Genomic DNA, 24703 nt, shown 5'->3' on the forward strand with positions numbered 1-24703 from the left:
CCCTTCATGACAGCAATAGGGCTCCCATAGAACACATACATACATATACACTGAGTTGAATAAAAGGTTCAGCTTTCTGATTGTTAATGACAGTGTGGAAACATTGCTCCTCAGACTCCAGAGAGTAATGTGACCCAACCTAACAGCAATAGGGTTTAGAGAACACACAAACATATACACCTGAATTGGATAAAAAGTTGACTTCACTTGATTGTTAATGACACTGGGAACATTGCATTATATAGCTTCTCTGAAACAAGAGCAATGTGACCCTACACAAGAGCCTAGCAGCAATATGTTCACAGAGAACACACATACATATACACAGTTGGATAAGTGGTTCAGGCTTCACTTGGTGGATGATGACACTGTTGGAATGTTGTATTATACAGCTCAGCCACAACAGCAATGTAACCCTAGATAACAGCAATAGGACTCCGAGAAAAAACTTACATACACATGCTGACTTTCCACGACCAAAGCCATGTTGATTTTGATATGTAAGGCTTGAAAAAATTGAAAAGTTGTTTATGCGCTACTGCATGAAATAGTTTAGAAAGGCTTTTTTTGCTGGGGAACAGTCTGAAATCTTATACACACCACTTGTCACCTTTTTTGAATACCAGAAGTATGTTAACCTGATTGAAATGCCCAATCTTAGATATAAGTTGCAAATATGAAGCATGATAGGATTAAGAGTAGTGACAGACTTTTTCCAAAATACGGTTGATGGGACACCTGGGTCTTTTGTATTGTCAAATTTTCATATTCAATGCTGAGTTTTGGTCATCCTCATTGATCAACAGATCTCAACCAGGAAATGAAACCAAAGGCTCCATATGAATAGCATTAGCATTAGTAGAGGCATTTGATGCAAGAAATCAAGCTTATGCAGCATCAGCCAAAAAAAATAAAAAATAACCACTTCCACTTCACCCCTCTGTTCGTTCAAAATACCTGTCCAGCTGAGCCTTAAACTTATTTAAGCTATCAACTTCCACGACAAGGGATGGAAGTCTATTCCACCAACCAACCACCTGCTGGCTAAAGGCAAATTTCCTCACGTCTATCCTAAATCCGTCTTTTCTCAGTTTGAATTTATGCCCTCTCAGGTGATTATTCTGAGCAAGAGGAAGAATCCCAACAGCATTGAGCATGCTCAAACCATTCAAGGCTTTATACACCTCTATCAGATCACCTCGTTGGTGCCTAGTCTCCAGACACTGTAATAGTCTCAATCCTTGACAAATGTTTGGCAAATACTTCACCAGTGTGGAATTCATCAGACAATAGAATTCAAACTGAATAATGGAACTATATATTATTTATCATTAAGGTGTATGTAGTTCAGAATGGACAGTTAATCCAGTATTGATCAATTAATATTGCTCTGATACAAATGATCTCTAAAAAAAGAGAAATCATGACAGTTTTCCCCAGAAAAATCAAATCATGACAATTTTCCCCGCTATCTTTCACAGCACATGCTTAACATTTCCCAGTTACGTGTTTCAATAGTTTTTAAAAGGAGTTTCATGCTTGACTGGACAGACAAGCCAAATTCATATTTTTCACTTTTTGTTTTTTCATAATTTACAAGGTAGACTGAATAAGCACTTTTTGCAAATGTGCTTGGTATTCCTGGTTCCCAAACTTGTTTTAGCATAAGATTTTTGTAGAACTTTTTCCTTATGAAATAACAAATACACTTCAGAAAAGCAAAATATCTGATACACTTCTCAGTGTATTCAATAATTCCTTTGTTAGCCATTTTAATCCATACTCTCTCTCTCACATTAACATTAATACATTAAGGGTGCTGACTCTTTAAAAATTACAGCTGTGAATTACAGACTTCGAAAAAGCGATAAGTGTTTGCCTTTTTATTTACCTAATTGTTATTTTATATTGTATTTTATAAGTAGCCTTATATTTCTAGTTACGCTGGTTATTTTTAATTTAGATAAGAGTTTTTCTAGATTACTCTTAATATATGTAAAACTGTTGTTTAGTTCGAATCTTGCAGCCATTGTTTTCGTATAGAGAGTGATAGGGTATTCAAATTTTTAATTGTGGTAACTAGGTAGCTCTAACGTAAAATTATATAGTGTAATACGCATCACTGCATTTAGGATTTCATTAGATAGTGTAGTATTGACAATTAATTAATTAAATTTATAGATCTTATTAATTTTAAATATTCCCCAGACTAGAGCAGCAAAGCAATGGACACAAAGTGGCAAGAGCGCTGTGACTCGGGGGAGAACTGAGGGGGGTCAATTCTGTGATGCATCACAGCCTAAAAAAAATGTGCAACTTGTGAAATGTTTGCCGAACTCTCTGGAACAGAACATGATCTAGCCAAGGAGGATGTCTTTGTGTGTGTGTGCCAGGTGCAGAGAGTGTCTAGAAATTAGGCATCAACTCAGGTTCTACTGGGCGTCTGAGAGCTTGAGGTGTAGGATAGATGCCCTCAAAGAAATTAATTTGACAGGCTTTCAGCTGTCCAACTCAAAGCCAGAGCTCACTCCTGGGCATCAGGCAATACAGCGGCAATCTCTAAGGCAGAATGCGCTGGTCCCAAAGGAACTAGTTATTGTTGGTGACTATTGTCAGGGAGTTGGGAAATATATTGTGTAAAAAGGAGAGATGGAACAGGACCAGGGTATGTCTCCCAGGGGCAAAAGTTGATGACGTAAAGCATATATCATCTTTTAAGGGCACAAAAGGGGATATACATGGCACCAATGACATTAAAAGTAGGAGATCTGCAGATTTACTTAACAAGTACACGTCAATGTTGCAAAAAAGTCGTGGGTTAGGGTTAAATTTGAAAGTGTGGAATTCTGCCCAGACATGATAGGAGGGAGTACATGATGAGAGCCTCGTCAATCAATTCAGCCCAGGAGGGAATGTGCAAGGCTCAAGGGGTAGAATTTTTTTCAGTGTGGTCTGTGTTTGTTAACAGGAGAGACTGCTTGTACAGGGATGGGATGCACATAAATAAAAAAGGTGCAAGAATATTTGCTGATGCTATCGAGGCAGTATTAGGTGGGACGGAAAACTGCTAGCTTGGGGGATTCACAGACTAAAAGTTTAAAAGTAGCCACAGGCAGAGGTGAAGGTGATTCTTGCACAACTTCTATTAGAATAAGTAATGACCTGGTGCGAAGGGTGCGGGAGGTTTCAGGGACTGATGGCAGTCATCGTGAAACAGGTGAGTATATGGAAGGTGTTAGGGTAACTAGGAATAGAAATTGGTGCATGTATGCTTACATATATACCAATGCTAGAAGTATAGTAAATAAATTTGATGAATTTAAAGTGTTGGTCAAGACATCAAAGACGGATATCGTTGAGATATCAGAGGCGTGGTGTCACACTGATATTCGGAATGCAGAATTGGAATTTGGGGAGTACAATGTGTACACAAAGGATAGGAAGGGAGGAGGTGTCATGCTGTTAATTAAGAAAAACATAAAATGAGAAGTGCATCCAATTGATATAGATGAACAGTGCACTGTTGAGTCAGTTTGGTGTGACATAAGCACTGCGAAAACAAAAATAGTGTGTTATAGGCCTATTGACTCGAATGAGTACAATGAAAAATTGTACGGAGAAATAGACTGGGCTAGTAAATCAGAGTGGTTTATAATTGAGAATTTTAACTTCCCAGATATTGACTGGAACTTGTGGGTTGATCATTCACACACTAGTAAGACTTTTGTGGATTTATTGGATGATTGTTGTTTGCAGCAGCATGTTCGAGAGGCAACCAGAGAGAGTAATACTCTTGATCTGGTTATCAGCAGTGATCATTCGTGTATTAAGAATTTGCAGATAAAGGAACCACTGGGTGGCAGTGATCACAGTGTACTGATGTGGAATTTACTTAAAGATATAATTACCATCAGGGGTAAAGGAAAAGGTTTTTGCTTCCATAAAGGTGAGTACAGTGGTCTCAGGCAGTTTTTAAATTCTGTACAGTGGGATCAACAGGATGTTACCAACAGTAAATTCTAAGTGTGAAGCATTCAAGGAATTAATCGTTGAAGCTATTAAAAGTTTCAGGCGCACTATAGCCATAGCAGCTAATGCGCCAATAAACAACCATACCACATACACATACATTAAAAGTTTCATACCTATTAAGAAATATTGTTCATGGTTTAGGACAAATAGTTATCTAATGAACTAATGAGACTCGTAACAGAAGAAAAATGCAGGGGATGCATATAAATTATCAAGCGATTCAGAAGATTATCGCAGATATAAGCTAGTCTGTAATCAGGTCACAAAGGAGGTTAGGCAGGCGAAGGCAGATTACGAGAAATCTTTGGCAAAGGATGCTAAGAAAAACAGCTAGGATTTCTTTACTTATGTAAGCTCTAAAAGGAAGGGGATGAATCTGATTGGTCCACTTGATATCGATGGTTCGACTGCTGATGATCCTACTCAGAGTGCAAACAAACTGAATGAGTATTTTGCATCTACATTCACACATGAGTTATTAAGGTTTGAAAATGGCAGAAGGTTATCAAATTGTAGCAGGGAACAAAGACTATTATCAAATTGTAGCAGGGAATAGGGGGAACAGGGAAGGTTATCAAATTGTAGCAGGGAACAAAAATAACTGAGAACAAAGTAGAGGAGAAATTGTTGAAGTTAAACATAAGAAAGGCACCTGGGATGGATGGAATCTATCCAGTTATATTAAAGGAGGCGGCAAATGAAGTAAGCAAACCCTTAGGCATAATTATGAGAGCATCCTTGGACTCAGAGGAGGTCCACACGGACTGGAGATGTGTAAATGTACAACACCATAAGATCATACCTACATGACAGAAAAGTGGAAGTTATAACACCGTATCAGAAAATAACAACCCGCACATCGAGGCTGCTCGCAGTGTTCGGTGCTGGGGCCGGTACTGTGGAATTTAGTTCTAGATGATTTCCTTTCGATGGACCTGGGAGATGTGAACAGTCAAGCGTTGCAGATGACCTCATCCTCACTGTGAAGGCGAACTCAAGGGCCGGCCGGCTTGGAAATCCAGACAAACAGGGTACTGAAAAAAACTACTGGAATGGACGAAGCTGCACTCATTGACAATTTCGCCGACAAAGACGAGCTCAATCTTATTAAAAGGGACCCTAGACACTCTTCGGCCCCCACAGATTAAAATTGAGGGCGCAACCATCAAGCTTAGCACGCAACTAAAGTATCTTGGAATCATTTTAGACTCAAACTTATCCTTCAAGCAACATCCGGAAGCGTTTTAATACCCTACGCTGGAGAGCCAAAAACACTTACTTCATTCCAACGATGCAGCAACCACAACCAGATATCTTCAAGCCACTGTTTATCCGGCTATTTTATACGCTACTGAAATTTGGGCATCTGCGTCGCCCTCACTTCAAAAACCAGTGTTCTCGTGTGAATACTGGACCCTGAAATGGGCCACAAATAAGCATCGCCGACCCCCTCAATTGAGAACAACTGACATGGCCGAGCAGCTAAATGTACCCAGGCTCCCGAGGTTAATTGACAGCAGGCGTTTAATGATTTCAGTAAAAATGTACACAGGAGTGATAAACGCCCCAAACATCTGGGATTTCTGTCAGTGGCACAATCCTATGCTATCCTTGAGGTCAGAGCCCACACTAATCCTCAAATACAACCGGTTGAAACTGTGTAGTCGGTTCCTACCTGCCAGGGCACTCCCCAAAATTCAGGCACTGCTCCGTCTTGGAGTCGACCTTCAGAAATTAGCTACCGACTACAAATACCGTCACATGCTCCTCGAGTGGATTCCATCTGTGGAACTGGGATAATTTCCTCCATATGACGTTTAGTCCTCATTCTTTCATTATTATAATTTACATGTTTGTAACTCATAATTTCCATGCAACGGTAATTTTTTCCTTTTTACAAATTAATTTCATTTATAATGTAAAACTCCTGGCCATATTGTCTCTAGTACATGTCCTGTACTTATTAGCAATAAAGAATTTATTTAAGATATATATATATATATCTCCTCTACCGGAAAGAGAAACTAAGAAAATACACGGCCATAATTGCAAGAATCACTAGAAAAGACTGGGGACTAAAATGAAGAACTCTGGCACTCTACTACAAAGCGATATTTATCCCAGCAATAACCTACGGCTCGCCTGTGTGGTTTATCAAGGTATTTACAGCCATTAACAAAAGAATTCTTGACACCATCCGGAGACATTCTACTAACTATAACTCGTGCCTGCTGTACGGTGAGCACAGCAGGCACGAGGTCCCTGCCAGGGTCTGTAGGTGCCCTACAGACCCTGGCAGGCGTGCTTCCTTTTGATCTATAGGTGGGGGGTTGTGGGCTAATGTACATGCACTCAAGAGGAATCCAAACAACCTTCATAGGGTACACAACAGATCTGGCGAATAATCGGAAACAGGAAAAAACGCGGTGGTGCTGCATCTGCGGCAGACCTGGCAAGAGAGAGATGGTCAAACTCCTGTAAAGGAGAAATCACAAGAAAATTCATACCTCAAGTCAGCAGAGTGTACTCCAGAACCCCACATTGGTTTTTTCCAGGATTACACACTGCATACCTACTGACAGGTCATGGTGCCGTAAATGCCAAGCTAAATAATATGGGAATTGTAGACGACCGAAATTGTGGATTCGGAGAGTTACAGACTTGGCAACACATAATGTATGAATGTGAATATTATGAGGATCTCCGAAGAATCCTGATAACCAAGACTACATACCTTCCTCGTAATCGGGAACACCTTTTACTGGACACGGAATTGGCGCACAATAGCCTTAGATGCTGATGTGCCATTAAACTTCCAATAACCAAACAACCAACCAACCTGGACACGGAAGAAGAATACAAAGAGTTCAGTAAGTTTGCGCAGGATCTCTTCGCAAGGAGGAGGACATTGATCGCGCTGCACAATAACGCAGGAGATTAACAAAGTAGACCATAGACCCACACCAAATGAGCAAGAAAGAGCAGCAGGGAACATAAGTAAAGGAATGGTGCCCTAATCAACAAATCCTTACTGACTGAACACCCAGAAATTACACCTAAACTTGACTCTATTAAATAGAAAAGGCAATGAACAAAGGAGGATGCCTATGGCGACACGACACTGGTGATGGATAAGTCCCACATCAGCCTCATGTCTGATGGAACAGAACTGACTACCGACAATGCGCCAAGTAGCAGTAAAAGATTCCTTACCAAAACCGAAACTAGCAAATAGAAGAACTGGAAATACAACTGAAGTATAACAAATACCAACTAATGGAACGATCTTCTACTCCCGCAGTCGGGGTGTTAGGAAGAGCCACATCCTAAGTCTGACCTTCTGCCCTTTGGCGATCTAAACCGGGTGCCCTAACCCGGTTTCTTTAAATCCTCAACTCCTGGCAGGGGGGGAGTGGACGGTGCCCGTCTCCTCCCCTCCCTTAGGTAATATGGCCTATTGGCGACTCAAAACCGCACTCCCTTGTGCAGATCTGGTTTTTCCTATTTCCTGGGGAAGGGGGGGGGCTTTTTCCCCTCTCTCTACTCCCCTCCTCGCCTCCCCATATTTTCACTCTGGTGGGGCATAAGCATGCCCCACTTAAAATGGGGGGTCACCTTCCTATCCGACCCCTCTTCTTCCTATTTTATCCCCCAGTCTTCACCCTCGCAACACTTTCTCCTGTATAGCGACTGGCCCCACATGTCCAAATTTAAATCACATCAAATTTTGCCGAACCTTTTAGGCTCTGTATAAATAGTTCTTTCAGCGTAAAGTCCCACGCAGCGCTTTCTAAATGCAGTTTTACCGAAAACAACCGCGATCTAGCTCCTAGCCACCGAAATCCCAGGAAAGTAAGTGGCAGGACCTGCCAGAGTATAATTAGTCTCTTGGTACACCCGGCCGGCGTCCCCGTCGCTAGGTATGGAAACGCCGGGTCCTACTAAGGGCCCGGCGGCCAACAGGCCGGATGAACAATGGACACAACAAGCTACATACCACATGGCCCATACATTACTTTTAGACCTCTGGCATTGACAGGGTACTGTCACTCGATACATAGAACATACGCGGAGATGGGAGAAATCTCCAGAGCCGCCTAACCCTCGACGTACCTATACCTATATATTACAACGGGGACGATAATTGGATGGGAGCCACTAGTCACCCTTTTCAGGAACTGGCTGGACATGAGCAAATTTCCAAGCAGAATGAAAAATACCTTTGGAATAAGAAAGTGAAAAAAGGCGCTAAAGAATAGAAGTAAGTTCAGGAGCTCAGGTCTTAGCAACAGGTGGAGTAATACTAAGAAACAAGTGAGGAACAAGTGATGCTAAGAAAGCTCCAGGTCCATTAGTACCTGGAGCTTTCTTAGCATTAGATTCATCAAAATCCTTCTTACATCCTTTTGAACGAAGACCACAAGAGGCATTGAATGGAGTGTACTGAGAATGGTTTGAGGTGATTTACCAAGATCATCAATACATGAATTGGAAAAAAATATAGGATGCCAGCAGGTCAGCTTTATCTTTGGCTGATGTGGCAAAAGAACCATCTCGTTTTGACAGAATTGAGAACAGAGATAGGCAAAAATTGCAGCCAATAGTTTTGGCAAGAGACCAGAATGGTCGGCTACCATTGTACAAGAAGCAAGATTTTCGGCTCTTTTCCTGTTTGAAATCTAGTGTGGACTGATTAATAACTGCTTTACGAAGTATAAATGATGCTTAATAATCAAAATTATTATTATGCTATGTCGCTTATAAAAACGTTGTACTGGAAACATTTCGTAATAAAATTTCAGAATATTATATGATTTTGGAGAATATAGGCTTAGTGATTCGCTTTAAAAATATTATGTTGAAGGGGTTCGCTAAAAAAAATTTACGTTGAACGGGGTTCGCTAAAAAAAAATTACGTTGAACGGGGTTCGCGATAAAAAAAAATATTATCTTAAAAGGGGTTCGCGAGTTAAAAACGGTTGGGAACCGCTGCCCTAACACATCCCATATATTTATTGGTTTCCTGATGACTGCCATCAGTCCCTGAATCCCCTAGCACCCCTCGCTCAAGGTTCCTGCTTATTCTAATATAAGTAGTGCAAGAATCACCTTCATCTGTAAATCCCCAAGTTATCAGTTTTCCAACCCACTTAACACTGCCTCGATAGCATCAGCAAATACTTGCACCTTTTATATTTAAATGTATCGCATTCCTCTAGAAGCAGTCTCTCCTGTTAAGCACAGAACACTCTGAAAAAAATTCTACCCCTTGAGCCTTGCACAGTCCCTCCAGTGCCGAATTGGTTTACCAGGCTCTCATCATATACTCCCTCCTATCATGCCTGGGCAGACCTGCAGACACTTTCAAATTTAGCCATAACTCAAGAATTTTTTCAACATTGACCAGTACTTGTTAAATAAATCTGCAGATCTCCTACTCTTAATGTCATTGGTGCCAACGAGTACAACAATATCACCCTTTGTGCCCGTAAAAGATGATATCTGCTTCGCAGTATCATCAACCTTTGCCCCTGGTAGACATACCCTGGTCCTATTCCATCTATCCTTTTTACACATTATATTACCCTCATAATAGAGTCACCAACAATAACTAACTTCGGTAGGACCAGCGCATTCTGCCTTGGAGATTGCGGCTGTGTTGCCTGATGCACAAATGTGAGCTCTGGCATTGAGTTGGGCAGCCAAGAGCTTGACTGGTCCCTCATATTAATTTCTTCGAGTGCATCTGCCCTACACCTTAAGCTCTCATAGACGCCCATCAGATCGCTGAGTTGACGCCTAATTTCTTGACACTCTCTGCACCTGGTACACAAAGACATCGTCCTTAGCTAGATTATGTTCTGTTCCAGAGAGTTCGGCAATCATTTCACAAGTTGCACATTTTTTTAGGCTGTGATGCATGGGAGAATCTCCCCATTCAATTCTCAGTCACAGCACTCCTGCCACTTTGTGCCCGTTGCTTTGCTGCTCTAGTCTGAGGCATTATATTTTAAATTAATAAGATCAATAAATTTAATTAATTAATTGTGAATACTACACTATCTAATGAAATCCTAAATGCAGTGATGCGTATTACACTATATAATTTTACGTTAGAGCTACCTAGTTACCACAATTAAAAATTTGAATACCCTATCACTCTCTATACGAAAACAATGGCTGCAAGATTCGAACTAAACAACGGTTTTACATATTAGCATTAGCATTAGCATTAGCAGAGGCATTTGATGCAAGAAAGCAAGCTTATGCAGCATCAGCCAAAAAAAAAAAAAAAAAAAAAACCACTTCCACTTCACCCCTCTGTTCGTTCAAAATACCTGTCCAGCTGAGCCTTAAACTTATTTAGGCTATCAACCTCCACCACAAGGGATGGAAGTCTGTTCCACCAACCAACCACCCGCTGGCTAAAGGCAAATTTCCGCACGTCTATCCTACATCTGTCTTTCCTCAATTTGAATTTATGCCCTCTCAGGTGATTATTCTGAGCTAGAGGAAGAATCCCATCAGCATTGAGCATGCTTAAACCATTCAAGGCTTTATACACCTCTATCAGATCACCTCGCTGGTGCCTAGTCTCCAGACACTGTAATTTGCAAAACTTAAGCCTTTCTTCGTAAGAGCACCCCTTTGTTCCATTCACTAATCTTGTTGCCCTTCTCTGTACTCGTTCCAGCAGCTCTACATCCTTCGTGAAATGAGGCCTCCAGACCTGTATACAGTACTCTAGGTGTGGCCTGACCATCGCCTTATACAATGGAATAATCACCTCCTTATCCCTGCTGGAAAAATTCCTGTATATCATTGACAATACTCCATGAGCTACTCTTGCAGCCCGTCTGCACTGCTCAGAGAACTTCATATCTGCCTGCACAATCACCCCCAAGTCCCTTTCATTCTCTACTACTGTCAGTGTTGTACCATAGAGTTGATACGTTGCTCTGGGGTTGCTGTTTCCCATGTGTAGTACTTTACATTTGTCAATGTTAAACTTCATTTGCCACCTCTCAGCCCATCTGCTCAACCTTTCCAGATCCTGTTGCAGAAGCATAGTGTCAGTAGTGTCCTTGACAACCCTGCCAACCTTTGTATCGTCTGCAAACTTGGACATTAATCCCGATATACCATCATCAATATCATTTATAAATACAGAAAACAATAATGGACCCAACACTGAGCCCTGAGGGACTCCACTAATAACATCAGTCCACGATGAGCAGTGTCCATTGATTACCACTCTCTGTCTTCTCCCCCTCAACCACCCCTTTATCCATAGCAGCAATTTGCCTCCAATGTCACACTGCTCCAATTTGTGTAGCAGTCTTCCATGTGCAACAGTATCAAAAGCCTTTCTAAGATTTGTCACTATTGGGTAACACGCCAGGCCATCCAAAAGATTTAAGTCATCCAAACGTTGAAGTAATATTTCTACTACCTAATACAACTTCTTTAATTTACCTTTAAAACTCATTACATCAGAAAATCGTTACAAAATCCATGGAAACATTTTTCAGTTTTGGACTGTATCGGAATCATTAGCATTAGCATTAGCATTAGTAAATAAATTTGATGAATTTGAGGTATTGCTCAAAACATCAAAGGCAGATATTGTGGGGATTTCAGAGACGTGGTGTCACACAGATATAAGAAATGCAGAACTGGAATTTGGGGAGTACAATGTCTACAGAAAGGATAGACAGGATAGGAAGGGAGGAGGGGTTATGCTATTAGTTAAAAAACACATAAAATCCAAGGAAGTGAAGCCAGTCGACATCGCTGGACAGTGCAGTGTCGAGTCAGTTTGGTGTGACATAAGCATTGGGAGATCAAAATTGAGAGTAGGAGTGTGCTATAGGCCTAATGACTCTGATGAGTATAATAAGAAACTGTTCGGAGAAATAGAGTGGGCCAGTAAATCAGAGAGTCTTATAATGGGGGATTTTAATTTCCCAGATATTGACTGGAATTTGGGGGCTGGTCACTCACACAGTAGCAAGGCTTTTGTGGATTTATTGGATGATTGTTTTCTACATCAGCATGTTCGGGAGGCAACTAGAGGGAGTAATACTCTTGATTTGATTATCAGTAGTGATTCTTCATGCATTAAGAATCTGCAGATAAATGAACCACTTGGTGGCAGTGATCACAGTGTGCTGAAGTGGGAGTTACTCAAAGAGGTAACTACCATTAGGGGTAAAGGGAAGGGGTATTGCTTTCGTAAAGGCGACTACAATGGACTGAGACAGTATTTAAATTCTATACAGTGGGATCAACTGATGATATTGCCAACAGCAAATTCAAAATGGGAAGCATTCAAAGAACTTATCGTGGAAGCTACTAGGCTTTACATACCAACTAAGAAATATTGTTCAAGGTTTAGGCCTAAATGGTTGTCAGATGAACTAATGAGGCATATGGCAGAGAAGAAAAATGCATGGGATACATACAAATTAACACGTGACACGGACGCCTATGATAGATACAAGTTGATCTGTAACCAAGTTACAAAGGAGGTTAGGCAGGCGAAGGCAGATTACGAGAGATCCTTGGCAAGGGATGCGAAGAAAAACAGCAAAGAGTTCTTTACTTATGTAAACTCTAGAAGGAAGGGGATGAATCAGATTGGTCCACTTGAGATCGATGGGTCAACTGTTGATGACCCTGCTCGGGTAGCTAACAAACTAAATGAATATTTTGCATCGACATTCACACATGAGGAGTTATTCAGCGAGGGGAATGCCAGAGGTGTATTCAACTCTAGCAGTAAGCTAGAGAATCTTGTAATAACTGAGAGCAAAGTGGAGGAGAAATTGTTGAAGATAAACACAAGAAAGGCACCCGGGGTGGATGGGATCTATCCAGTTATATTAAAGGAGGCAGCAAAGGAGGTAAGCAAACCCTTAGCCATAATTATGAGAGCTTCCTTGGACTCAGGGGAGGTACCCATTGACTGGAGATGTGCAAATGTGACCCCAATTCACAAAGGGGGATCAAAGGCTGACACAAGTAATTATAGACCTGTGAGTTTAACTTCTGTTCCCGGAAAATTAATGGAGGCACTGGTGAAAGAAGCACTGCAGGATCATCTAGACAAGACTTCAGTTATAGCTAGGACACAGCATGGTTTTGTTAAGGGGAAGTCTTGCCTGACCAATTTGATTGGATACTATGATGCAGTCACAAAAGAACTGGATGCAGGGAATAACTTTGATATTATATACTTGGATCTTAGAAAGGCTTTTGATACTGTTGCACATGGAAGACTGCTGCACAAATTGGAGCAGTGTGGCATTGGAGGCAAGTTGCTGCTATGGATAAAGGGGTGGTTGAGGGGGAGAAGACAGAGAGTGGTAATCAATGGACACTGCTCATCGTGGACTAATGTTATTAGTGGAGTCCCTCAGGGTTCAGTATTGGGGCCTTTATTGTTTTCTGTATTTATAAATGATATTGATGATGGTATATCAGGCTTAATGTCCAAGTTTGCAGACGATACGAAGGTTGGCAGGGTTGTCAAGGACACTACTGACACTATGCTGCTGCAACAGGATTTGGAAAGGTTGAGCAGATGGGCTTCGAGGTGGCAAATGAAGTTTAACATTGACAAATGTAAAGTACTACATATGGGAAACAGCAACCCCAGAGCAACGTATCAACTCTGTGGTACTACACTGACAGTGGTAGAGAATGAAAGGGACCTGGGGGTGGTGGTGCAGGCAGATATGAAGTTCTCTGAGCAGTGCAGACGAGCTGCAAGAGTAGCTCATGGTGTATTGTCAATGATATATAGGAATTTTTCTAGCAGGGATAAGGAGGTGATTATTCCCTTGTATAAGGCAATGGTCAGGCCACACCTAGAGTACTGTATACAGGCCTGGAGGCCTCATTTCAGGAAGGATGTAGAGCTGCTGGAACGAGTACAGAGAAGTGCAACTAGATTGGTGAATGGGACAAAGGGGTTCTCTTACGAAGAAAGGCTTAAGTTTTGCAAATTACAGTGTCTGGAAACTAGGCACCAGCGGGGTGATCTGATAGAGGTGTACAAAGCCTTGAATGGTTTGAGCATGCTCAATGCTGATGGGATTCTTCCTCTAGCTCAGAAAAATCACCTGAGAGGGCATAAATTCAAATTGAGGAAAGACAGATGTAGGATAGATGTGCGGAAATTTGCCTTTAGCCAGCGGGTGGTTGGTGGGTGGAACAGACTTCCATCCCTTGTCGTGGAAGTTGATAGCCTAAATAAGTTTAAGGCTCAGCTGGACAGGTATTTCGAACGAACAGAGGGGTGAAGTGGAAGTGGTTATTTTTATTTATTTATGTTACTTTTTTTTTTTTTTTTTTTTTTTTGGCTGATGCTGCATCAGCTTGCTTTCTTGCATCAAATGCCTCTACTAATGCTAATGCTAATGCTAATGCTAAAGATCCAAGTATATAATATCAAAGTTATTCCCTGCATCCAGTTCTTTTGTGACTGCATCATAGTATCCAATCAAGTTGGTCAGGCAAGACTTCCCCTTAACAAAACCATGCTGTGTCTGAGCTATAACTGAAGTCTTGTCTAAATGATCCTGCAGTGCGTCTTTAACCAGTGCCTCCATTAATTTTCCTGGAACAGAAGTCAAGCTCACAGGTCTATAATTACTTGTGTCAGCCTTTGATCCTCCTTTATGAATTGGGGTCACATTTGCACATTTCCAGTCTATGGGTACCTCCCCTGAGTCCAAGGAAGCTCTCATAATTATGGCTAAGGGTTTGCTTACTTCCTTGGCTGCCTCCTTTAATATAACTGGATAGATCCCATCCACCCCGGGTGCCTTTCTTGTGTTTATCTTCAACAGTTTCTCCTCCACTTTACTCCCAGTTATTTCAAGATTCTGTAACTTACTGCTAGAGTTGAATACACCTCTGGCATTCCCCTCGCTGAATAACTCCTCATGTGTGAATGTCGATGCAAAATATTCATTTAGTTTGTTAGCTACCTGAGCAGGATCATCAACAGTTGACCCATCAATATCAAGTGGACCAATCTGATTCATCCCCTTCCTTCTAGAGTTTACATAAGTAAAGAACTCTTTGCTGTTTTTCTTTGCATCCCTTGCCAAGGATTTCTCGTAATCTGCCTTCGCCTGCCTAACCTCCTTTGTAACTTGGTTGCATATCAACTTGTATCTATCATAGGCTTCTGTGTCATGTGTTAATTTGTAAGTATCCCATACATTTTTCTTCTCTGCCATATGCCTCATTAGTTCATCTGACATCCATTTTGGCCTAAACCTTGAACAATATTTCTTAGTTGGTATGTAAAGCCTAGTAGCTTCCAAGATAAGTTCTTTGAATGCTTCCCATTTTGAATTTGCTGTTGGTAACATCATCAGTTGGTCCCACTGTATAGAATTTAAATACTGTCTCAGTCCATCGTAGTCGCCTTTACGGAAGCAATAACCCTTCCCTTTACCCCTAATGGTAGTTACCTCTTTGAGTAAATCCCACTTCAGCACACTGTGATCACTGCCACCTAGTGGTTCATTTATCTGCAGATTCTTGATGCATGAAGAATCACTGCTGATAATCAAATCAAGAGTATTACTCCCTCTAGTTGCCTCCCGAACATGCTGATGTAGAAAACAATCATCCAATAAATCCACAAAAGCCCTGCTAGTGTGTGAGTATCCAGCCCCCAAATTCCAGTCAATATCTGGGAAATTAAAATCTCCCATTATAAGACACTCTGATTTACTGGCCCACTCTATTTCCCTGTACAGTTCCTTATTATACTCATCATTAAGTATTATACTCATCCTTATTATACTCATCATATATTGAGTAGTAATCTAGAAAAACTCTTATCTAAATTAAAAATAAAAATAACCAGCGTAACTAGAAATATAAGGCTACTTATAAAATACAATATAAAATAACAATTAGGTAGATGAAACGTCAAACACTTATCGCTTTTTCGGGGCCTGTAATTCACAGCTGTAATTTTTCAAGAGAGTGAACGCCTTCCTCAGTGGTCTCAGACAGTTTTTTAAATTCTGTACAGCGGGACCAACTGATGATGTTACAACAGCAAATTTTAAGTGGGAAGCATTCAAGGAATTAATCTTGGAAGCGACTAAACCTTTCACACCCATAAAGATATATCTACAGTTATGAAATTATGAAGTTAATATATCTACAGTTATAAAGTTATGAAGCTAACTACAGGTAACCCTCGTATAACACAGTAGTTAGGTTTCTATAAAATGTAATATAGTACGAAACCGTGTTATACGGGACTAAGAACCAGTACAAAAATGTGGGGACGTTCCATAAGCTTACAAAAATACACAATTTTTTATAACTATCGGCAAGTTAATTTTTATTAAAAAGAGTTATTAGCATTAGCATTAGCATTAGTAGAGGCATACGATGCAAGAAAGCAAGCTTATTCAGCATCAGCCAAAAAAAAAAAAAAACTGAACAAACTGTTATACATGTATGCCCGATAACATACGTTCATTTAATTTTCTTCCTCTTCATCACTGCTAAGCACAATCAAACGAGAACATTTTTTCTCTTACAGGATATCTTCACCTTCTGCAGCATCTAGATTTCATGTATCTTCTGCTCTCTCTAAAAAATCAGTAATCTGAGTTTGTTTGCTTTTGCTTAATAGATCTTTGTATATTTCTTGGTATGGAGCTAAGCATTTTTGAACTTTGTGCTCCTTTTAGTCGGAGGATCTGCATTCAAAAATAATATTCTAATTGCTCGGCTAAGTTTATGCCTTCCCGTATACTTTTTAGTGTAAAATTTGGAACTTCAGAATTTTCATCTGCGCTATCATCATCATCATCTGAATTGATCTAGTTTACCTCCGATGCCATTTCTGTAAAAAATCCGCTGCGCTGGCCTCTTTTTCTACCAGTAATTCTTGATCGTCTTCAGTAGTGATATTATCAATATCTTCCTCTCCTACCAAGCAAGTTTACATCGCGCCGATTCTATTTTCTGTCTGTTCGACCATATTTCCTGAATGAACTGACTCTGGCCATACATATTTCCAACACGCAGTTAATGTTGACGGTTGGTTTTACTTCTTTGAGCGATAAAGCTATGATTCCGATACAGTCCAAAACTGAAAAATGTTTCCATGGATTTTGTAACGATTTTCTGATGTAATGAGTTTTAAAGGTAAATTAAAGAAGTTGTATTAGGTAGTAGAAACATTACTTCAACGTTTGGATGACTTAAATCTTTTGGATGGCCTGGCGTGTTACCCAATAGTGACAAAACTTTGAAATCTATATTTTTTCGTACAATTTCAATAGCCCAGAATCTAACACGAGGATTTCACAATATATGCCGTGTCTGCAGGGGTTGCCCCCAGGATTCTGTCCTGGGGCCGCTGTTGTGGAACATTGTCTTGGATGAGTTCCTGGCCATGGACCTTGGTGACGTCCAAACCCAAGCTTTTGCCGACGACTTAATCTTGAAAATTGCTGCCGACAGTAGAACCCAGTTGGAGGTAAAAGCAAACCATGCCATCAAGATACTACAGGACTGGACTACCTTACACTGCCTAAAAATCTCACCAACTAAGACATCCTCAATCTTACTGAAAGGCACCCTTGACCTGCACAAGCCGCCTCAAATAAAGGTGAACAACACCACAATGAAACTCCAAAGCCAGCTTAAGTACCTGGGGGTGATATTAGATTGTAATCTTTCCTTCAAGCAGCATCTCACACATCTAAGAACAAAGATAAGGAAGTACTCTGCACTGTTAGCACGTGTGGTCCGTCGTTACTGGGGACTTAAACGTCGCGTACTCTCCTTATATTATAAAACGACATTCCTACCAGCTATAACATGCGCCTCTGCGGTTTGGTATCACAAGGCATCAACGGCCGTAAATAGACGCATAATCGACTCAATCCATAGAACTCTTCTGTTAACCATTACCAGAGCCTGCAGCACCACTAGCACTGTTGCCCTACAGGTCTTGGCCGGAGCCCTTCCCCTTGACCTGGACATCATACGTACTGGAATAGCCTATTATATAAACAAAGGAATGCCTTGCACCCACCTAGACTACACAGTGGATAACAGTGCAACCCACAAGCCTGAAAAGAACAGGCTGCAGAAATACCTAAAAGAAACCTGGCAATACCGCTGGACAAACACAACAAAAGGGAATATCACCAAAAAGTTCATCCCGGACGTAGACAGAGTTTACCCCATTCTTCCAACCTGGCTGCAACCCGGACTTTGCACGACCTACCTCCTTACGGGTCACGGGGCTTTCAATGCAAAGCTTACAGCATTGGGAATAGTGGAGGATCCGCGTTGTACTTGCGGGGAACAAGAAAGCTGGGTGCACATTATGTTTGAGTGTGCCCAATACGAAGACCTTAGATGCAGACTAATAATTAGAGTCCACTATCTACCGAGGGATCTTGAGTCACATCTACTAGATACACAAGAGGAATATTTAGCCTTAACTGATTTTTCCCAGGGATTATTTACCAGGCGCCAAACACTAACCACCATATACAGAAGACCTTAAAGGAATGAGACAAAACAAACCTGCAAATAGCAGCGAGATGGCACAGAGGAGCCGACTATAGAGACCTTGGACTGAGTACAAAATGAACTGGGAAAAGACAAGTGACAATATATTGTCTAACCACAAGAGTCATGATTACCGCCAATGGAAGCGAAAAAAAAACACCTTTAAATAGTTGTGACATCAGAACAAAGGGACACTGCCCCCAGACCTTGCAGCATAGACCCACTACATAATGACAAAAGGTAGTGTGAGGACTATCAAACATCACAGAAGGGATAAAACCCCATAATGACAGCCAGTAGACTTGATTATGACCCCAAGATAATGACCAGAAAATAGGACCCAGACCACATGCAGTCTGGAAGGATGACATCCCAGATTTAACCCCCTATTAGTGTCCCACCTAGATGAGACTCAACGGCCAGCTTTTTAGGGCCTGCAAACTGATGGAGACGACATACGGTGGCACTCTCCCGCCGGAACAGCCTATTGGCGACCCAAATCCGCACTCTCTTGAGCGGATCTTTCTTTCCAAACTCCTGGGGAGGAGAGGCTTGCCTCCCCAATTTTCTCACTCTGGTGGGGCACGGGCATGTCTCACTACCTGCAGGGGCTATCTACTCTGTCGGCCCCTTATTTCCAACTTCTTCCCCCCAGTCTTCATCCTTCCCCCAAACTTTTGTCTTGCACGGCGTTTAGCCCTACATTTCAAAATCAAAAGAGAACATCAAAATTCTTGCCCGAACCTATTTGGTTTTTAAAACTCACTTTCACCGCACAGCCCCACGTCGCATACTATTAATACTAACTTGCTAAGTATCATTAATATCAACCTCGATTTATTTATTTATTATAATTATTATTATTTTTATTGGTCCTAGCCACTGAAATCCCAGGAAAGTAAGTGGCAAGACCAGCCAGAGTACAAATATTGGTAACACCCGGCCGGCCTCCCTGTGGCGGGTATTGGTAAGGTCGGGTCTCACTAGGGGCCCAGCGGCTAACAGGCCGGATGAACAATGGGCACAACGAACTACACAGTACATATCCTACACACACTTAAATCTCTGGCTTGTCCGATACAGAAAACATACGCGGAGATGGGAGAAATCCCAGGTGCCGTCAGACCCCGAACATACCTAATACCTAATATATATATATTTTCTTTTTCCGTCTAACGACTAGCAAGCCAAAAGCAGGGATTTATAAAAAAGAATGGAAATGTTGAAAATTACATCCAACATAATAGCAGAGTTTTCCCCGCACACAAAACCTCAAAAATACTGTGTTATGCGAGGTTTTCCGCAATTTTCTAACCGTGCTATTATGTTATATAAGTGCCGTGTTATGCGAGGATTGCAGCATTTGTCAATCGTGTTAGAGCGAAACCGTGTTGTAGAAGTATCGTGTTATACGGGGGTTATTATTATTATTGCTCTTATATAATTTCTCCCTGATTGGGGGTTCCACCTCGTGACGGGTATTGCTACCAAGTACACAGGGTGGTTCAGGAGTGTGACTTTCTGGAGTTCCTTGTAGGTGTTCGCTGGGAGACCTATTGCTGCTAGGCTGTTATGTAGGGTCTTTGGCACCATACCTGTGGTTGACACGATGATCGGGATGGTTGTTACTTGTTGCATATGCTACATCTCTTTGATCTCCTGTTTTAGGTTCGTGTACTTCCTGATTTTTTTTCCCATGGGTTTTCTGCAGGTTGTCAGTGTTGGGTACTGCTATGTCAATCAAATAGGTAGCTTTTTTATTCTTGCCCACATTATTATTTTCCTTTTTATTATTATTATTATTATTATTATTATTAATTTATTGTAAACGAATTCTCTTGATAAATAAAATTGTATTGTATTGTATTGTATTGTATTATTATTATTATTATTAGCCATATAGTGCAAGGAAGCCTGAGGCTTATGCTACACCGGCTTCCTTGCACCATAAGGCTAATAATAACAATAATAATAATAATAAAGAGAAGAATGATGATTTGTCTGTATATACCGTATATTTTACTTCAGGGGCTCACATCTGATGAGTATGAGCATGGCACACCCAGGGTCCTGAGCTGTATATCATCATTCTCTTTCTTGGTGATTCTCCTCTACTTGACTCTCTCTCAGGGTAACTCAATTTTTTTTTTTTTTTTTTTGGATGGTGCAGTATAAACCTCAGGCTCCCTTGCACCATGTGGCGAATAATAATAATAATAACAATAATACGTATTTATGTACAGTATTTTCGTTTTCATTACCACGAATAATGCTGAGAAGAAAAGTGTGTACAATTTACGAACAGAAGATGGCGCTTATTTGCCTCACACCTTTTACGCATGTTTTGTAATGGAGTTTGTTATTGAAATTTGTTAAATTGTAATGGTATGTGTGTTAGCTTTAAAGAAAACATAAATAAATATGCTTTTCTTTTCTTAGAAAAATAACTTCTAAGGTATGGAACATCATATTAAATTGAATTGGTAATCTAGCAATTGTTAAAGAATCCAATACTTGTTGCAACAGGGGATAGATTGGCACCAAGTTCGTTCGGAATTACCCCCCCCCATGTTCAGAATAGTATTTATGAATCATACCGTAATGAGTTTGCAGTTAAACACGTCAATTTAGCGGCCTGACCGTGTAGGCAAACTAGGCGACTTCCTAGGGCGACATTCGAAAAAAACAAACAAACAAACATTGAATTAAAATGAAAACGATCAATAAATTCAAATCAAATAGCGAAGATTTGCGAAAATACTATATATTCCCGATTATTTCTGTAATCCCGAATAATTTGTTAAACAAATTAAAACGAATGATGAACTCCTAAATGGGGAAAAGTTAAATTTTATTTGCATACATGCTAATATTCATATAAAAGTATACAATGGCATGAAAAGATTTGACATAAAATTTAATATGGACTGTTTTTTTTTTTGAAAAAGGAAAATTGTAACAGTTGCTTTTTGTCTTGCATTTATTCTTATAAATTTCGAAGCATCACGTTGTCAGCGTGAGTGGCTTCCTTTTTTTCTATGTAGTTAAGAGACTGGTTAAAACTGACATTTGAGAACAATGGTTTTCAAACTTTTTTGGCCATGCCCCCGTGGTTCAATAAACTCAACCCCAGTGCCCCCTCTACCCAACCCTATAAAATGCATTATTCCGACTAGGTTTGCACAACCTACCAAAAAGATAATACCACAATAAATTTCAAAACTGTAACAATTGCACATATATTCAAAATCCAATTAAAACTTTTTAGTTTAATTAATTCAACAAAATTGATGAACTTGATCCAGTGATACCATCTTTTCAAAGTCTATAGTAACAGTCTATAGTTACTACATTTAGTAACAACTTTACTGGTCAATAAATTCTTAATTTGATGGATGGGCTTGATAAAGTGATATATGTTTTATAATGTTTGGTTTGAAGTCACTTAGCAGAAGTCTTAAATCACCACATGTAGTAATGTGGACTCAATTTCTTTGCTTGGGTAGAAGTTGGATTACCAGACCAAAACCAGCATAAAATATTTATATATAACTTCTCATCAAACATGCACAAACCATCACCTACCACAAATGTACAGTAACTGATTTATAAGAAAATCAAAAGCTATTACCAATTTTGTCCATCTTGTGACAACTCTGAATTGTAAATACAAACAAAGTGATAAAGACAGTAGAACTTTAAATACAAAGTGATGTCTAGTCTTTAAATACAAAGTCTAGTCTGCTCAATCATAAAAAAGCAATTTTGTGCAAGTGGTTGGAAACCACTGCTTTAGCATCTTTTTTATGTTTATTGATGAGCTGAAGTTAGTATTAGCATTAGTAGAGGCATATGATGCAAGAAAGCATACTTATACAGCATCAGCAAAAAAGAATCTTCCCATTTGATCCAAAAGTTTGTCTAGTTCTTCCTTGAATTTATTTAAGCTATCAACATCCACAACAACAGATAGTAGTGTTTCCAACAATCAACCACCCACTGGCTAAAGGAAAATTTCTGCACATATATTCTGCAATTTTTGTAACTATTCTGCAAAGTTTTTGTTCAATTTGTTTAGCATTAGTAGAGGCATTTGATGCAAGAAAGCAAGTTTATGCAACATCAGCCAAAAAAAAAAAAATAAATAAATAATAAAATAACCACTTCCACTTCACCCCTCTGTTCGTTCGAAATACCTGTCCAGCTGAGCCTTAAACTTATTTAGGCTATCAACTTCCATGACAAGGGCTGGAAGTCTGTTCCACCAAAAAACCACCCGCTGGCTAAAGGCAAATTTCCTCACGTCTATCCTACATCTGTCTTTCCTCAATTTGAATTTATGCCCTCTCAGGTGATTATTCTGAGCAAGAGGAAGTATCCCATCAGCATTGAGCATGCTCAAACCATTCAAGGCTTTATACACCTCTATCAAATCACCTCGCTGGTGCCTAGTCTCCAGACACTGTAATTTGCAAAACTTATGCCTTTCTTCGTAAGAGCACCCCTTTGTTCCATTCACCAATCTTGTTGCCCTTCTCTGTATTCGTTCCAGCATCTCTACATCCTTCTTGAAATGAGGCTTCCAGACCTGTATACAGTACTCTAGGTGTGGCCTGACCATTGCCTTAAACAAGGGAATAATCACCTCCTTATCCCTGCTAGAAAAATTCCTATATATCATCAACAATACACCATGAGCTCCTCTTGAAGCCCGTCTGCACTGCTCAGAAAATTTCATATCTGCCTGCACAACCACCCCCCAGGTCCCTTTCATTCTCTACCACTGTCAGTGTAGTACCACACAGTTGATACATCACTCTGGGGTTGCTGTTTCCCATATGTAGTACTTTACATTTGTCAATGTTAAACTTCATTTGCCCATCTGCTCAACCTTTCCAGATCCTGTTGCAGTAGCATAGCGTGAGTAGTGTCCTTGACAACCCTGCCAACCTTCGTATCGTCTGCAAACTTGGACATTAAGCTTGATATACCATCATCAATATCATTTATAAATACAGAAAACAATAATGGACCCAATACTGAACCCTGAGGGACTCCACTAATAACATTAGTCCACGATGAGCAGTGTCCATTGATTACCACTCTCTGTCTTCTCCCCTTCAACCACCCCTTTATCCATAGCAGCAATTTGCCTCCAATGCCACACTGCTCCAATTTGTGCAGCAGTCTTCCATGTGCAACAGTATCAAAAGCCTTTCTAAGATCCAAGTATATAATATCAAAGTTATTCCCTGCATCCAGTTCCATTGGACTGCATCATAGTATCCAATCAAATTGGTCAGGCAAGACTTCCCCTTAACAAAACCATGCTGTGTCTGAGCTATAACTGAAGTCTTGTCTAGATGATCCTGCAGTGCTTCTTTAACCAGTGCCTCCATTAATTTTCCTGGAACAGAAGTTAAACTAACAGGTCTATAATTACTTGTGTCGCCCTTTGATCCTCCTTTGTGAATTGGGGTCACATTTGCACATCTCCAGTCCATGGGTACTTCCCCTGACTCCAAGGAAGCTCTCGTAATTATGGCTAAGGGTTTGCTTACTTCCTTTGCTGCCTCCTTTAATATAACTGGATAGATCCCATCCACCCCAGGTGCCTTTCTTGTGTTTATCTTCAACAATTTCTCCTCCACTTTACTCTCAGTTATTACAAGATTCTCTAGCTTACTGCCAGAGTTGAATATACCTCTGGCATTCCCCTCGCTGAATAACTCCTCATGTGTGAATGTCGATGCAAAATATTCATTTAGTTTTTTAGCTATCTGAGCAGGATTATCAACAGTTGACCCATCGATATCAAGTGGCCCAATCTGATTCATCCCTTCCTTCTAGAGTTTACATAAGTAAATAACTCTTTGCTGTTTTTCTTTGCATCCCTTGCCAAAGATTTCTCGTAATCTGCCTTCGCCTGCCTAACCTCCTTTGTAACTTGGTTACAGATCAACTTATATCTATCATAGGCTTTTGTGTCACGTGTTAATTTATATGTATCCCATGCATTTTTCTTCTGTGCCATATGTCTCATTAGTTCATCTGACATCCACTTAGGCCTTAACCTTGAACAATATTTCTTAGTTGG

General features: G+C 40.4%; 1 protein-coding gene across 1 annotated transcript in view; it reads left to right on the forward strand.

The window, feature by feature from the left end:
- The first annotated feature begins 20960 nt into the window (after positions 1-20960).
- LOC150088338 (uncharacterized) overlaps positions 20961-24703 on the forward strand; it is a 100902-nt gene continuing 97159 nt past the window's right edge. The window contains exon 1 of the mRNA XM_090370127.1: positions 20961-21061. The gene's annotated coding sequence lies outside the window, so the exon portion shown is untranslated. The remainder of the gene's footprint in view (positions 21062-24703) is intronic.

This window comes from Mastigoproctus giganteus, chromosome 3, assembly GCF_048544385.1.
Source record: "Mastigoproctus giganteus isolate SK-2022 chromosome 3, ASM4854438v1, whole genome shotgun sequence".
NCBI lineage: Eukaryota > Metazoa > Arthropoda > Arachnida > Uropygi > Thelyphonidae > Mastigoproctus > Mastigoproctus giganteus.